Source organism: Capsicum annuum, chromosome 9 (genome assembly GCF_002878395.1).
Source record: "Capsicum annuum cultivar UCD-10X-F1 chromosome 9, UCD10Xv1.1, whole genome shotgun sequence".
Classification (NCBI taxonomy): domain Eukaryota; kingdom Viridiplantae; phylum Streptophyta; class Magnoliopsida; order Solanales; family Solanaceae; genus Capsicum; species Capsicum annuum.
The window spans coordinates 74,077,734-74,095,032 of NC_061119.1; the positions used below are offsets into that span (position 1 = coordinate 74,077,734).

General features: G+C 36.2%; 1 non-coding gene across 1 annotated transcript; it reads left to right on the top strand.

The window, feature by feature from the left end:
* The first annotated feature begins 300 nt into the window (after nucleotides 1-300).
* LOC124887553 lies at nucleotides 301-407 on the top strand. The gene has a single exon (XR_007045322.1). It is a non-coding gene; the product is annotated as a small nucleolar RNA R71 (small nucleolar RNA).
* Nucleotides 408-17,299: the final 16,892 nt, after the last annotated feature.

A 17,299-nucleotide genomic window follows, 5' to 3' on the forward strand; every position in this document is an offset into this window, starting at 1 on the left:
CTACTAGTTGAGTTGTACCCAACTTCAAGTTGTTAAGTTGAGTAGTTATATGATTCTGCATTGTTGCAATCTGTGCTTGTAAGACAGTGAACTGATCACCTCCAAACCCCTACAACTTTCTTGGGAGCATTCCTCTAGTTTGCATGCCAATCAGGATTTTCTTGTGTTATTTGATTCAGCAAGGTATACAATTCTTCACATGTTTTCTCCAAAGCTTGACCCCCTACTGCTGAATCCAAGAGAATCTTTGTATTAGACTCAAGGCCTTCTATAAATGTATGCACCAAAACATCATTCGATTTATGGTGATGAGGACAACTTCTGAGCATGCCCTTGAATCTCTCCCAAGCTTGGTAGAGATTTTCTCCATCTTTCTGTCTGAAACTTAATATCTCACTTCTTAATCGAGCCATTTTCTAAGATGGAAAAAATTGAATGAGGAACCTTCGAGCATATTCTTCCCATGTAGTGATAGATTGGTGTGGTTTAGTAAGTAACCATCTCTTTGCTTCCCCCAGTAAAGAAAAGCGAAAGAGTGTCAATCTGACATAATCAGCACTCACATCTTCAGGAATATATGTATTGCTTATATCTAGGAAGGTTCGTAAGTTATGTTGTAGATCCTTGTGTGAAAGTCCCTGAAATTCTCCTACAGATTTCAATAATTGCACCATATTTTGTTTTAATTCCCATCGACCTCCTTATTCAGGCTTCAGTATACTGTTCGTCACAAGGTTCATAAGTGGGATTGCCACTTCTCGAACAGGTCTTACGACTAGTTGAACAGGAACAGCTGGAGCTGGAACATTTCCAACATTTGGATCAGCAACTATAGGATCACATATTTCCGCCATCTATCCCTGTTGAGTGTAGTATTGAGCTCTTCGTCTCTGATGAAAAATCACTTCTGGTTCTGCAAAGGGCTCTACTAACTCTTTGTCTCTAGCCAGTCCAATGTTTAGCTAAACCTGCAAAAATTCAGCCGCTAAGATCAAGTTGTTAACACTTAAACTTATGATCAAAAACCAAAAATTAAAGCAATTTACTAATTCCCTTTGATCCCTCACAATGGTGCCAAAAATGTATTGTGTCTCTATGCACACACAAGTGTACGTGATTGTGCAAGTAATTTAATGACTTAGACAGTCAGATATCATTCCCTCGAGGATCAATAAACTAGAAATTTATTCAATCTTTAGTTCAAGAGAATTTAATATTAAGTGTTTAATTGTATTAAGATTAAGATGATTCTGTAAATAAAATGCAATTTACTAAACAATAAATAAGTAGTGATGACTAAAGCAAAGTAAGCAACGGTTGTAATCAAAAATAATGATGATGACAAGGTTGAGGTATAGTGAACAATCATACAATTCTCTATTCTTTTAACAGTCTAAATGGTTATCAGGTTGATGGTTCGCAAAGTTTATTCCACAATCTTAGTCTCCCGGCCTCAGATCTTCTATCTATTGAATGTTGCAACTACAACTCCCGGAAAGTTACAAAAAATCTTCTAGATTCATGAAGTTGTCTTTTTGTAAGTGAACCAAGCAAGGCTTCTAGGTATATCCTTGTCCTAGATGCTAATTCAAATCCCTTATTTTATAAAAGAATAAGAACCTTGCTCCCTAATTTCTTCGTTCTATCCTATGATTCTCCTCTCGGATTCACATAGAAATATAAATTTATTCTAATGGTGGCCAATCATTAAAATAGTAAGATCAAGAAATTAAGAATAACCCATATGATAATCCAAAAAGAAACTATGAATAAGAACATTAAAGAGTACTTATGTTCTTAGCCTCAACCCCAGAAAGGGGGTGTTTAGCTACTCATGTTTGAATTAACCATCCAAAATGAGTAACAAATCATACCCAAATCAATCCTTGAAATAAAGAAATTCAAAAGAGTATTTATGAACCCTAAAAGAGAGAAATTTCTGTTTTTCCGCCGCTGCTCTGCTTGACAAAAAGTCTCCCACGTTATCTTGGATTTTTCTTTTTATAGGTGGGACAAAATAGTTAAAATATTCCCTATTTATCCACCTGACGCATCACGCCATGCCTTCTATTGCTATTTTTCATTAAAATCTAAGAAATCACGGAGCTCAAGTACACCCCAAAAATTGTAAAATGCACCCCACCGCGACACGCCACTATCACGGTGAGCCACTGGATTGGGATAATTACAAAATAATCATCCTCCGCGACACGCTAAACCTTCAGGTCACCAAATCTAATAAAACAAACTTCTCCGCAATGCGGTGGTTTTGTAAACCTTTAATGGAATTCGACCATTGCTATTTTGTTGCTCATTGCGATGCGGAGTGTCTTCAAATGAGGATGTCTTCGTTCCAACTTCCCTTTTTTAACTTAATTTCAGTCCCTTGCATTCCTTTACTACTTCCATATCCTCCTTGTATCCAATTATGAACAATTCTTTATGATTTTGATCCTGAAAGTACTAATCATATCTATTAGGCATAAAACGGAATAAAAGTTGAATTATACTTAAGAATTTATACAAAAATTCTTAAACTAAGTTCAAATATGGGTGCATATTGGTGCTTTGAGCATATAAATATGCCCAAGATCAGAATACTCTTTCATACTCATATTGCCCTGCTTCAGATGGATGAACTCTATTACCATAGCTTCCCTCAAATCCAACGGTAAGAACCTATCTAGAATGGCAGTAGCAAACTTCTCCCTTTCTACAGGCCCTGCATCTATGCCCCTATCTACCTTTCACTACTTAAACCATGTATGAGTCATATCTTACAACTGATAGGTAGCTAACTCAGCACTCTCACTAGCGGTTACCCCCATAATGTCTGTTACCTTGTGGTTTATCTTAAGACTTAGACCCTGAAAATAAAGGAGGGTTCATTCGGGTGAAGTCTCGAATTTTAACTGCAGCAGTATTGGCCACTGGGTTGGCCTGAAAAGCATTTGGTTGAATATTCTGAGCAGCCAAAGAATAGGCTAGAGTGGTGAAAGCTGCTCTAAATTCTATGTGAGAAACGTGCTTATTTAGGGGATCTTCCTAAACAGGCAGGGGTGCTAGCTGGTTCCTGATTCTTCTTTCGTTGGTCTTTCTAGGAGATATGTTCTGTAAATGGAAGGAAAAGTGGGATTAGACAGAGAGTTTAACTTGAAATCATGCTCACTCGCACAATATGAACACTGAAAGAAGGGAAATTTTTCCTAAAAATTCCTCATAGCCTCTTATCCATAAGTATAACGCGCTACACACCCATGCATCAGACTCAACTTGACGTGGTTTCAAACTCCCTAGGACTCTTTAGAACCTTTGGCTCTAATTCCAACTTTGTAACTCCCTAAGACTGCACCCTGAGTATCACACGGTGCTTACAATCCCAAAGAGCGACAAGCTAAGCCATGACTCGTACCTGCTGTGAGCACTGAATATAATACTGAAATATATATGCAAAAAAAATCTGAAATTGCCATAAGGTTCTTAAAATAATAAATTAATAACTGAGTATAACTGATAATAACATCTGAAAACTAAATAACTGACTATGCTAGTCTGAAAGCCTCTAACTGTCTGAATATAAAGTTGATGGGACAAACCCCCAACTAACTCTGACTGAAAAAACTAATGAACTACTTAAACACTAAAATAGGTAAACTCTATCCTTGAAATATGAGGACTCACCACTATAACTGTTGCTGATAGCTTAAGCTACTAAGTACGGTCAGGAACTTGAGCATCCGAACTATTGATATGAGACATCATAGTGCAAAATAAAGTATGCATCAGTATGTAAAATGTACTTGTATGCTTAGTGAGGTAAGGCTGATATACATAGGTTCATATGCATGAGATGATAATAGACTGAATGAATATCATAAAGTAACTGGATGAGAGTGCATGCAAAACTGTAACTACTGAACATGCAATACTGCGCATATCAGTATATATCGTGTATCTGAGATTATACTGAAGCTGAGTACTGAATTATGATGGATGAGTAACTGATAACTGATAGCATGGTTCTGCATAACAAACTGAATTCTTTGCTGAATAATGAGACTGAAACTGTAACTGTAGAAGTGATCATCTAACCGACATACCCTGATATAGACTAAGTTGGGGTCCAACCTGTGAACCCAGTTGGAAGGATGTTAGCACCTTGCCACAGGAAACTAACAATATTGTCTCAACCTTAATCTAGCAGGAAAACTCATGAATATGTATATGATTGCATCAACCCTAGTCTGATAGGAGGACGACTTACCTTACGCTTGCTATGTAGTTCTGGAACTCAAGGATTGCTACTAAGGGTCAAACCCTAACTGGCAGGAATGCCCCATCCCTAAATTCGCTCAGTGCTGAATCCTACTCCCAACTGAAAGACACTGATCACTAGACTATACTAAGATTGACGGAACTGACCCTGATCGTGTTGACTGACTGAACTGGACTGAGTTTACTGAGTTCTATTAACTGACTGAGTACTACGGTTCTTGACATTTACTGGGACTATTCTATAACTACTAAAACTAAGTAAACAACTAGATTTCGGGTAGTAAATACCCCCAGGACTCGATAACATCAATAATAAAACATAGCAAATCTTCAAAGCATAGCAATAGTCAATTGTTCATAATTCATTCATTGAGATATTTTGCCAAACACTTGGAGGTCATGAACTTGTACATAAATGAGAACACAAGATAATATGTCATGATTACACTATTCAATTCACATGGACATTCTATCAAACACTTGGGTAGCATAATTAATGCACATGATAATGAACCATATAAGCATCATGACTACAACTTAAACATGCAAATCTCCAGGGTTTTAACATGGGAATTACATCAAACAACACGCATGCTATCTTATGTTCATGAAACTCATAATTAAATCTTGAATTGAAGCCTATACTACAATAGAAACATGAATACAACCCAATTTGCACATGTAAATCATGAATAAAAAAACGTGTTTTTTTTAAAGGTTCTTGAACTCCAAGGGTGGAAGGAAACCCAAGAATGAACACCAAACATACCTTGATTAATGATTTTGTGAGAATTTTGGTGAATTATTGGGACTTGGACTTGAACTTGATGAAACTAGGGCTTTGTTCTTTAGAGTATTTGTGAGATAATTAGTGAATCTTGCCCTTTGGGAGGTTTAATTTTGTGTTATGGCTGACTACTGTAAGGGTAAAATGACCTAATGACCCCCAAAACGCATAACTTAATACACAATCTATGTCCAGTGATGCTATGACCGATGCACCACGTCGATGGTATCGACGCGATAGCCGACGCATTGGGTCGATGGTGCCGATGCGATAGCCAATGCGACGCATCGAGATCGCGTTGGCTTGTTGTTTTGGTCATCTAAACATGACTCAAATGATGTCCAAAAATTCTGAAACTCACCCAAGATGACCTATTGACATCCCTGATCATGAATCAATTTAAAAATCGACATTCTAAGGTCAGACAGATCATAAATGATTCCATTGAAATGTCGAGGCCAAAATTGAGACTAAGTGTCAATACTTAGCTGAAATTTTCTAAGTGTGGGGGACTCTTTTGGCATGCTATAAAGTATTAAAATGACTAGGACTTTGTGGGGTCTTACACACAAGAACGAGATAACACATCAACACACATCAAACTTCCCTCCAACCAAATTAGAAGGCAAATACATAAATCAAGATGAGAAGATCACCACATACCCCAAGCACGATTTACACCCCAATACCTTCATTCTGACCTTTAACTAAGTTAGAAAGCAAGGACACAGGTAAATCCACCTTTCCCTTAACCAAGTTAGAAAAGAAAGATATGATAAATAATACATACCTCACACACGAGTTTCCAGAATAAAGAGCCAATGCAGATACTTGGACTCCATGTCCTCTTCCGCATCCCAAATGTCTTCCTCAGACTTTTGGTTCCACCATAGAACCTTCATCGAAGCCACACCCTTTTCTCGGAACCGATGAACTTACCAACCCAAGATCCTCACCAGGACCTCCTTAGGATAAAGAGTTCGAGATACTAATACCACCTAAAGAAAACAACCAACGAAGAATCACCCACACCTTACCTCAACATAAACACATGGAATACTAGATGATTGGAACTCATGCTAGAGGGCATGTCCAATTTAACTTAGAATTCCCCAAATACACATCACTACGAAAGCCTAAGTCTAACCATATACCACTTCCACGTTCAAGCCTATTCAAAGCAAAAAGAAATTAACCTAAGCCAGGGGACTCTATCCCTTTTTATCCACCCAAAAACACTACTTTGCCCCATCCTTGAAGCCAAGTATCATTCCTCATCAAGCCTCTTAAGTACCTATCACAATGATTGGTATACCTATCAATCACAACATTTAAGCCTACCTTTTGTACCCCCATGATATGATCTATCCTTACAAAGATTTAGTAACCTCTATCATTTTCACAAAGGTCATCACCACATATTCCTTTCCTAACAATTCCTCATGACAACAGCCTTACCTTGCCCTTCCAAAACCTTAGTTCCAGTAGCCACCCTAGAATCTCCCCCACTTAGGGACTTTCACATTCTCCCATTTCAAAACATCACTACTTCTCCAAAACCACTACCAAACTAACATAAGAAGGGTCATTAAGGAACTAAAGTACGACAGTTACTCATGCTACTCAAAGTGATACCCCCAAAATAATACACAACACAATAGGCACGAGATACTCCATAGCAACAACCTCTGTCATAAAAGAGGGTCCATCTCAACACAAGACACCATAGAAGGATTCTTTAGGAATGGACATCGAAAGAAACACAACCGCATATACCATGAGTAGTGCTATGCAAAGTCAAGATTCATATCCAGGGAACAAGACAAATGCAGAATGCAAACCTTAGGCATAAATGCTATAAAAATACGTACAACACTAGTAGAGTATTCTCTTAACCGAGATAGGAGAAAATCACTAGATTAAGAGTAAATGCACCCTGACCTTTTCTGAAAGTCCACCGCTAGAAGAAAATTTAAGATTTGCCCTCGGCCTTCATCCCATGACACCTAAAAGCACGATACTCCGTTCTTATGGGCATCACCAAGGGTGTACGCTATGGACACTTGGTTCCCCTATACTTAAAACCTCATCTAACCAAATACTAGCTAGAGTCCAGCATAGTCATCCAAACTCCATGCTCTAACCCAACCAATGACATAACCACTAATCCACAAGTTTAGACTGAACCCCTGTCCTATATGACACCACTTTCCCACTAATATATTCCCAAGTCACCAATATTGCCCCCTTTCGCACACCTCATCTGACCTACCACTCTTCCTTCATAATTTCGTATTGCTATCCTCGAGCTAACATACTTCTTCATCAACATCAATATCTAAGATTCACACTTAGTGTCTATTAACCACCATGCACTACCTATCAAAGCACCCCTTAGAGAAATATACATATATAGTCCACCCCACAAGGAGGACACCCTAAATTCCTCATTCAACTACCAAAAACCTATACCTTCCCAGGGGAAACCATCCCTATTATTCATGAAAAAATGGAAGCACCCTACAAAAAATACTAGGACAGATAAAACCTTTATCTAAGGGGTTCTTTAATTTTTTCTTAACCTCCTCTAACTCAACCAAAACCATTCTATAAAGAAATAATAGAAATTGGACAAGTGTCTACAACTCAATCTCCCTATTAAAAGGACACCATGAGGGTCATCAAGAAACTTATTCACCATCGAATCTAAAATTTAAGAAGGACCTTCTAAGTTAGAATCTATAACCCAGACCAAATGATATAGACACCCCATTTGGAGATTAATCTCTGAGATCTAAGATATGATGTAACCTTTCCCTTGATAGCTAGGGAACCATCCTCCCATCTAATAACCGATTCACCAAGGAACTTATAGACAAACTTACGAGTTTGACAATCTAGGGACACGTAGCATGAGTGTAACCAATCCATCCCCAGAATAACATCAAAATCCACCATATCTAGTTTAAATAAATCCACCAAAGTTTGCTTACTACCAACAGATAGCACACCCCCCAATAGACTCATTTAGCAATCACCAAGCCACCTACTAGGGTAGAAATAAAAAAAGAGTTCGAAACAACATTGGGACCAAAACCAAAATACACAACCACAAATAGGGCCACAAAAGAGAGGGGACCCCGGACCAAGTAAACTATACATATCACAAAAAAAGAGTTTTAAACATACCAGTGTCAACATCAGGAGATGCCTCAAAATCTTAGGAAATAGTGAGAGCATTGAGATGGTCCTGACCAGTGCCGAAACCAGAAGTAGCACCCCTTGATGCAGGAATTAGAGAAGTGGAAACCGGTATCCTATTTGCCTAGTAGTAATCTTTATAGGACACTCTCATTGCATATGACCTAACTGACCATAACAAAAATATCGATTCCTCCCTTCATAGCACTAACTGCGGTGCAACCAACCACAATACCGGCAGGAAGGATAGTATAGGGCTGACTGAACTTCACTAACCAAAAAATGATACTCACCCAAAGACTGAGGATAAGGGACACTGACAACCACATAGGAACTCCCCAAATTCCCTTGCTCAAATCACTGTCCACCACCTCTACCATAATTTTTCTGACCCCTCCCTCAGTCTGAATATTGAGACTTCTTGCTCTACCTCTTTCCCAACCTTGCCTGATTCTTTTTAACACCACTAGGATTAGAATAGCATGATAGATATATCACTATTTAGGCTAACAAATAAACAAAACATTAAAACTCATCATTGGTAATATCTCCTTGAGGTAACTGAGCATGCGTGCCAACTTCTGGAATGGGGTCAGTAGAGAACGGCGGGACTCCACAGGGAAAATCAGAAGCAGCGACCCTTGATCGAGTCTGTGCCCTATGTGTTGGACAAGATCTATCCATGTCATCCTCGAGTGGGACATGTGAGTTTCCATAAACTTCAGATTATTGAGAAGACTAAATCTGAAAGGTGAACAAAAAAAGATTTAGGAAAGAGTTCTAGACCTTAGACTTCATAGCTCGAAAGTAGAACAACAAGAAAGTGAAACATTCCAAAATGCCTCGTAGCTTCCTAATTATAAGTGTGGTGCACAACACATCCATAAGCAAGACTCTACTTGACATGCCTTTGTGGACACCCTATGATACCAAAACCTAGGCTCTAATACAACTTTGACATGACCCAAATCGGGGCCTTATCGTAATGGACAATCTTAAGTCCAACCAGGACCGAAGACCACCCCTAATACCTAACCCAACCAACTAGCATAAACCTTGAGTCGGATAAACTCCGAACATATAATAAGATAATGTATTAAATAATATAATAACTTTAGGATAACCCTATATTTGAGGCCATCCCAACTAAGTCAATCCATCCAATAACCAAAACCAACCGTCCAAACCAAAATCAGTAACCCAATATATATATATATAACATAATCAATCCATACCCATGTCCACAATTATCCATACAAAGCGTCTAAACCAAACCAAAGAGTATCCAGTCGGGACATGTCCCCAACCATAGCCAAAAACCAAAGTCTATGAAAAGAAAAAAGTATATAAAGAGACCCATGACATAAAATAGATGTCTTCCGATCTATGAAAGCTCACCAATTCAATCCAAAATCGATTGTCCCTGAATTCGATCAATAAGAGGAGTAGTATGGTCGATTCCTATATCATGTGGGGATACAGCCACCTGAAGATGGGTTAGCAGGTGAACACTAGCATGCACTCAAGATAAGGATAAAGTAATGTCAATCTTTAAAACCAAGTAAAACACCACATATATTCACAACTATACATATATAAATATAACCATGATGGAAAAGAGAATCGGGTTTAGCATGCCTTTAAAATCATTAACATAAGTATGTGTAGCTTAACCGTCATAATCCACCCACGGGCTATATGGGTCTAGTGTAACCCCCTGAACAGGCTTCGATGTGTGTAGTCACATAAATTAGAGATACCATAGGAGTAGGGGATTCCTGAGTACCCTTTGCTCTTTATGATACATATGTACAAGTGTACATAAGGCACGTGTACCCCGTAAGTATCATAGATGGTCGCCATGACTAATCCTGATGTCGAAAAATATGAGTTTCTAGTGTTCATCTATTGGACTCCCACCTTCACGGTTAGCTATCACACCCCGCTATTAATGCCCAATTAAAACCTCTTCCACGTAACCAAGCCACCAATTTTATTATTATTAATTGAGGTTATTCTAAGTGGTATCATCATACCGAATATAGCTTGCAAACTATGTATTTAGCCAATCTCAGGGGATTCCCATGTAACCCATAGGTTACACTATAAAGTTTACTTGGGGAACTCCCATGTACCCCGCAAGTACATGTAGTCCTCAATGCCTACTATTAAATGCTTGAGTCCACAAATCTCGAAAGTAAGACGGCATTGCATGTTAATGAAAATGGAAGGTTCAAGTACTTTTTTGTATCCTATGGTGCTTGGATTCTTGGTTTTTCAACACTTGAGAAAAGTCATAACCATCGACAATACTTTCTTGAGGAGCAAGTACGGAGGAGTTATGCTATTGGCGGTGGCATAGGATGCGGAGAGTCACATCTTTCCAGTAGCTTTTTAGGTAGTGAACAAGGAATGTGATGCCTCATATGGATATTTTTTTGAGCAAATGCCAAGCTGCATCAAAGATATCGAATAGTTGTGTATTATTTTGGATAGGCATCCAAGTATTCTAAAGATGGGTTCAATTTTCTACACTTCAGCTTACTTTAGTTTTTGCATGAGGCATCTTGGAGAAAATATTTGAAACAACTTTCACAATGAAAGGGTCATGTTTCTTTTTTATAGAGCAGCTAAAACATATGTTATAGCTGAATTTTTTGACCATTTCAATCAAATAAGGGATATGTCATCTAAGGCAGCACAACTTCTCAAACATATCAGTTTTAAGAGATGGAGCTGGGTATTTTGTCCGGTAAATAGGTTCATTATTATAAATTTAATGTTTTGTCTGAGTTACAAGTTTGTACTACTGTATAATGTCGTACTAAGTTATTTTTTTGTATAGGTATAATATTATAACGTCAAACATAATTAAATTAGTGAATTCATTGTCTGACATTGAAAGAGAATTTCCCATCGCGATGCTATTTGATGAAATATACAAAAAATACGACAAATTATTTCATGAAAGACGTATATAGTTCGCGAATGCAAGAAATAAATTTGTTCTAGAAGTGGAAAAACAAATATCAATGAATATTAGTTTGAGGAATAGGTTATTTGTTCATCAAATAGCAGATTACAAGTTTAGTATCGATGGTAATGGTGATGTTGCCATAGTCAGTCTTCAAATAAGATCTTGTACATATAGAGTTTTTAACTTGGATAAAATACCTTGTCTACATGCTATGACTGTGCTTCAAGCCCAATATAGAGTTTAAATTTATGAGTACTCATCTCCATATTTTTCGATGGAAAGATATATAATAACATATAGTAAGGATATTAATCTTGTGCCTCCTGAAGAATCTTGGGTTGTTCCTGTAGAGATTTTAGAGAGATTAATACCTCCTCTATGTATTGACCCAAGAACTATCAAACTGGGAAGAAGACAATATAAGAGAATGCATGGAGTTGAAGAATTATTTCCATCAAGAAAAAATAAGTGCTTTGTATGTAAGAACGCTGGCCACAAAAGAACTACATGCCCTGATCATAATCCACCATGATCATTGTAGCTTGTGTTGTTGTTTGTTTGTTATGGTCTTTGATATTTTTAACTTATTGTTGTGAATGTAAATGTTATTGTTTTTAACTGGAGTGTAACTTTGTTCTTCCAATATATGTATCATCTGTTGCAACAAATCTGTTAAAAGAACACAATGCAAATCATCAAACTGGATTGTGTTCATCCAATAGATAATAAATCTGTTACGACAAATGGGCCATCTGTTAGAACAACATAATATAGTTCTTGCACTAATTTATGTTCTTCCAACAGATAGTCCATCTGTTGGAAGAACTCAAAACTCTTTCTATTTCTACTGGATTCAAAATTGTGTCAAACATTCAATCCTTACCTCCAACCCTCGACATGTTAAGAAGAAGAAATAGATAGAGTGAAAATTAAATAAGAAATAAAGTCAAAGTCAACCAAACATAAATATTTTCATCAAACAAAATAAAATACATTAGGTTTTAGGTAGATCCAATATAAATAAAACAAAATACATACACTAAAATAAAAAACATAACCTTATTATTTTATTATTGTTGTTGTTGTTATTGTTGTCAACTGGCCAATTGTCAACCAGCAGCAGGGCCCTCCTCAGTATGCAAATCTCACGAAGCATCCTCGCTCTCATGATTCCTAACTCCCATTAGAGTTCTTAATATGTCTTTGAAGTTTTTGCATTGTGTCATGCAGAATCACTATATCCCAAATTGGACAACCATATCTAGAACATGCATTAACAAAAATGTAAAACACTAAAGAAAAGAAAAGAATCCGAATGTAATACAATGTATACTACCAACTGGTAGATTTATAAAAAAACTTACCTCAATGATAAAAGAATTTGCTCTTTGAAGAGATGTGGTTGAAGATGTAATATGAAAGACAAGATGCAAGAAATAAATAAAGTGGAGTAGACTGAACGAGTAAGGAGGGGCCTATTTATAATGGATTGAATTTAAATGTGTTGAAAAAAATGCAACGACTGTTCACCTCCATTTTATTAATTACATACATGCCTTGATTAAATCAAACTGGTGACTCTTCATTTATTTAAATTTTATTGGTGAAAAGTCATGACGTTTCACCTTTCCAATAACCATTTTTGTAATAATAACCATTTTTATTGATTTCTTCCAATAGATGATCCATCTATTTTAACAAATGGATCATCTGTTGAAAGAACGTAAGGTAGTCTTGCTACTGGTTTGACTTCATCCAACAGGTGATCCATCTATTACAACAAATGGACCATCTATTGGAAAAGTTGTTTTGATTTTTTTCAATAGCTGATTCATCAGTTGTAATAGATGGGGAATCTAATTTATTAGCTATTTTGAATGCGTTAGACAAAAAGCCCATAGATAATAACATTTACATCCCTAACAATGAGTTAAAACTTAAAATTATCAAAGTCCATAACAAACAACAATGTAAGTTTTACTATTACAATGATCATGGTGTTTACGATTTGGGTATGTAGATGATGGTTACCCTTTGAGCCTCCATAGTTTTGTACACTAGTTCACGATGGGAACTGAAGATTAAATATTATTTGACATTGATGGGGTAGGAAGAATAAGGTGCATGCAGATAGATGGATCCACTTTCATGGGTGAGAGTTATGTATTATTGATCAGGTTATCGTGACAACACATATAAAGTACAATAATTTTGTCAATGTAGTTTTTGACCTATTAGGCATTGATCCTTCAAAAAAGATCTTACATTTTACAGTTAAGTTTAATAGGTGTGAACTGATAAGGCTGAGGGACCACAAAGATGGTGTAGATACACTATTACAATTTAATGATGGTTTTGCTCAAGTTCATGTGTGTCAAGTTTTGAGAAGGGATTAATATTTGATGGTAGTATAGAGATTCAATGGTGATTGGACTGGTTTTAATGGTGCAATAGAGTTTAAGAAGGCCTTCAAATCCTCCTAGTGCAGCAAACAATAATAAAAAACCAATAGACATTTTCCTGGTCCAAATTTATATGAATGGGTTACTTGGGGAGATGATTATACAACAGAATATGTTGTAGGATAATACCTGTGTGGGAAAGGGGAGTTGCTAAAGACTATATCATCTCAAACCTTATTAAAGAAGAAACACAAGGTATCAAGCAAGGAACTTCTAGCCAATCTGGCCATTGAAATTGACTTAAAAGATGAAAAATCTGAATGAGCTCCAAATATGAAAGTGTATCCAAAAATAAAAATTCGTCACTCGTTGTTGAAAATAAAAATAGTAAAGTAAACTGGAGCTGGACACTTTTCTAGGTAACTATGACTAGTTAGCGTGGCCTGAATGATCACCTCCAAAGAAAGAAATAGAACTTCAAGAAAGCATCTTTGCGAGCACCGAGGGTTAGAATGATGTACAGTTAAGAATAAAACTTAAACCAAGAATTGCTAAAGTTAAAATAAGAAAAGCCAAGGTGTTAATTTCTGAAGTCTAACTTGCATCTCATGTCTTCTATTTTGTGGTTCTCATTTGGTTAACGGTAGTGGAAACAAAAAGGTCTGAAGTTAGGTAGAAATCCTATGCCTTTTTGTTTCCACTACAATTGACTTGACCAGAACCACAACCAGTAGACCTAGGATGCAAGTTTGACTTCAAAAATTGCCATCTTGGGTTGATCCCTTATTTTTACTTTAGGAGTTCTTAGTTTAAGTTTCATTCTTGACTATATATCTTTCCAACCTTCGGTGCTTGCAAAGATTCTTTCTTTGAATTTTATTCCTTACTTTGGAGGTGATTATTTAGACCACACTAACTAGTCGCAGTAACCTAGCAAGTGCATAGCTCCAGTTTACTTCACCATTTTCTTTTTAACAATGAGTGATGGATTTTCATTTTTGGATACACTTTTATTTTTTCAACTCATTCAGTTTTTTCATTTTTTATGTCAATTTCACCGGCTAAATTCGCTACACGTTTCTTGCTACCCTATGTTTCTTTTTTAATAAGGTCTGAGTTGATATATAGTCTTTAGCGGCGCCTCCCCTTTCCCTCATAGATATTCTCCCAAGCACCTTCTAGTGTATATTTTCACCCCAAGAAACCCAACTATATAAATTTGGACCAGGGCAATAACTATATTGATTTACATTCTTTTTTGTAGTAGTGCAAGGATTCAGAGGCTTATCAAAACTCCATTGAACCCTTAAAATCAGTCTAATCACTATTAAATTTTTACACTGCCACCAAAAATATGATTTCTTCTTCAAGCTTGACTCATAAACATTAGCAAAACCATCATTAAATCGTAATAGGGTATCGATACCATCTACTTGGTCCTTTGGCCTTATCAGTTTGAACCTATCAAACTTAATTGTAAAATGCAATATCTTGTTTGAATGATCAGTGCCTAATCGGTAAAAAATAATATTCACAAAATTAGTGTACTCTATATGTGTTTTTACGATAACATGATCAGTAATACATACCTACCACTTCATCATATGAAGTAGTTCCATCTGCAAGCAACTTATACCTTCGAACCCATCTTTACTCTAGCCGTTTATGTTAGTCGGGAAAACATTGATCCATTTTAACTTTTTTTTCTTTTGAGAGACATCTTTTATCTACAAATAAGCAAAAAATAATAAGAATATTACAATTGATGTCTGCATATTTAAAAAAAGGTAACACAAAATTCAATAAATACAATACATTACAACAAAAATTCTAACAAATGACCCATCTATTGCAACAGATGACCAACATGTTGCAACAAATAGATCATTTGTTAAAAAATTCAAACCAGTCTTTCTACTGGTATGATTTCTTCCAATAGGTGCTCCGCCTGTTAAAATAGATGGGTCATCTGTTGGAAGAGCTATTTTGATTTATTCCAACAGTTGATTCATCTGTTTCAACTGATGGAAAATCTGTTGAAAGACCTATTTTAATATCTTTCACTATATATTTCACCCATTTCAGCTCCAACACTACCAATACCAACACCACTAATACCATCAACACCAATAACAACATCAATAATAATGAAACAAAGAAAAAAACCAATCCTGCCAACAAGGCTTTTTAAGTTCTCCCAATAGATGACTTTTTTTGATTATTTAATAAAAACAAAGGTTTGTCCATTCAAGACTTAAAAGAGACCTTTCCTCCAATTTTCTCAATAAATAGGATATGGGTAATGGTTAAATAAATAAAAAAATAGATGTAAATAACCAATGTAAAAATATGATATATACAATTTCAATTTTTATCATAGAAAACATGAAAAATTTAATGAAATAGGCAAAGAAGGAGATGAGAAGACAAGAATAATAGCAGAGAGTGAAGATCTAATAGTGAATCATACCTGCCATGACAAAACCAAGGAGATCAAAACACCAATTTCAGGCAAAAAAAAGTTATAGATTGGATGAGATCCAAAAGGATCCTCAGGCGAAAGAGGAAAGAAAAGAGAGAAAAAAGAAGAAATTTGGGATTACCCTAAAGAGAAGATAAAGAGAAAGAAGAGAGATGAATTATTTTATGATTGAAGAAGAGAGAACTCTAGAGATGGGTTTAAATCATTATTAATAATTTATAATTGTGAAACACTTTGAGGAGAAAGAAGAGAGGGTGATGGTGATATTGAAAAGACAAGATAAGACAACACAAAGAGAAGATTCTTGAGTTATCCATTAAAAACAACAACTACTCAATATATTCTTCAACCCTTCACAACATATTAATTTTCTTCCCATTTCTGACCGCATAGTTATTATTTTTGAATTTCTTCTTATAAGTATCCATTATTTTCTCTCTCTTTGCAGGTAACAGAGTTTAAGAAGAGTTCTACATTTGTTGTTTTTTCTAAAAATTAGGAATTTTCAATTAATAATAAAAAAGAAGACTTTTAGTTGTATTATCTTCGAAAATAGGTTAACAATTTTGAGTTTTAATGCTAAAAATGTAGGAAACCCCCAAGAAAATCCTACTTTTTGTCACAGTATTCTATTGATTATTGTGGTATTATTGGATGGTGTTTGTGATGTTATTGGTGGCTGTTGGCGGTGTTGGTGGCACTATTGGTGTTGTTTGTTTGTTGTTGGCTTTATTATTTGTTTTTGTTTAGTTGATGTTGTAGTTGATGATGTTCATATTATTGGCATTGATATTGGTGGCGGTGTTGGTATTGATGGTGGTATTGGTGTTGGTGTTGGTGGAGTTAGTATTGGTGGTAGTGGTGATGGTGTTGGTGGTGGTATTGGTATTAGTGGTGGTGGTATTCGTATTTGTATTCGTATTGGTAGTGACGGTGGTGGTGGTGGTGGTAGTGGTATTAGTGGTATTGTTATTAATGTTGGTGTTGGTAGTAGTATTGGTGGTATTGGCATTGGTGGTGTTTGTAGTTTTATTGGAGATGGTATTAGTATTTGTGGTGTTAGTATTGGTGGTATTAGTATTGGTATTGCTGGTGTTGGTTGTAGTGTTGATAGTGGTATTGGTGGTATTGGCATTGGTATTGGTGGTGGTAGTGGTGGCATTGGTATTGGTATT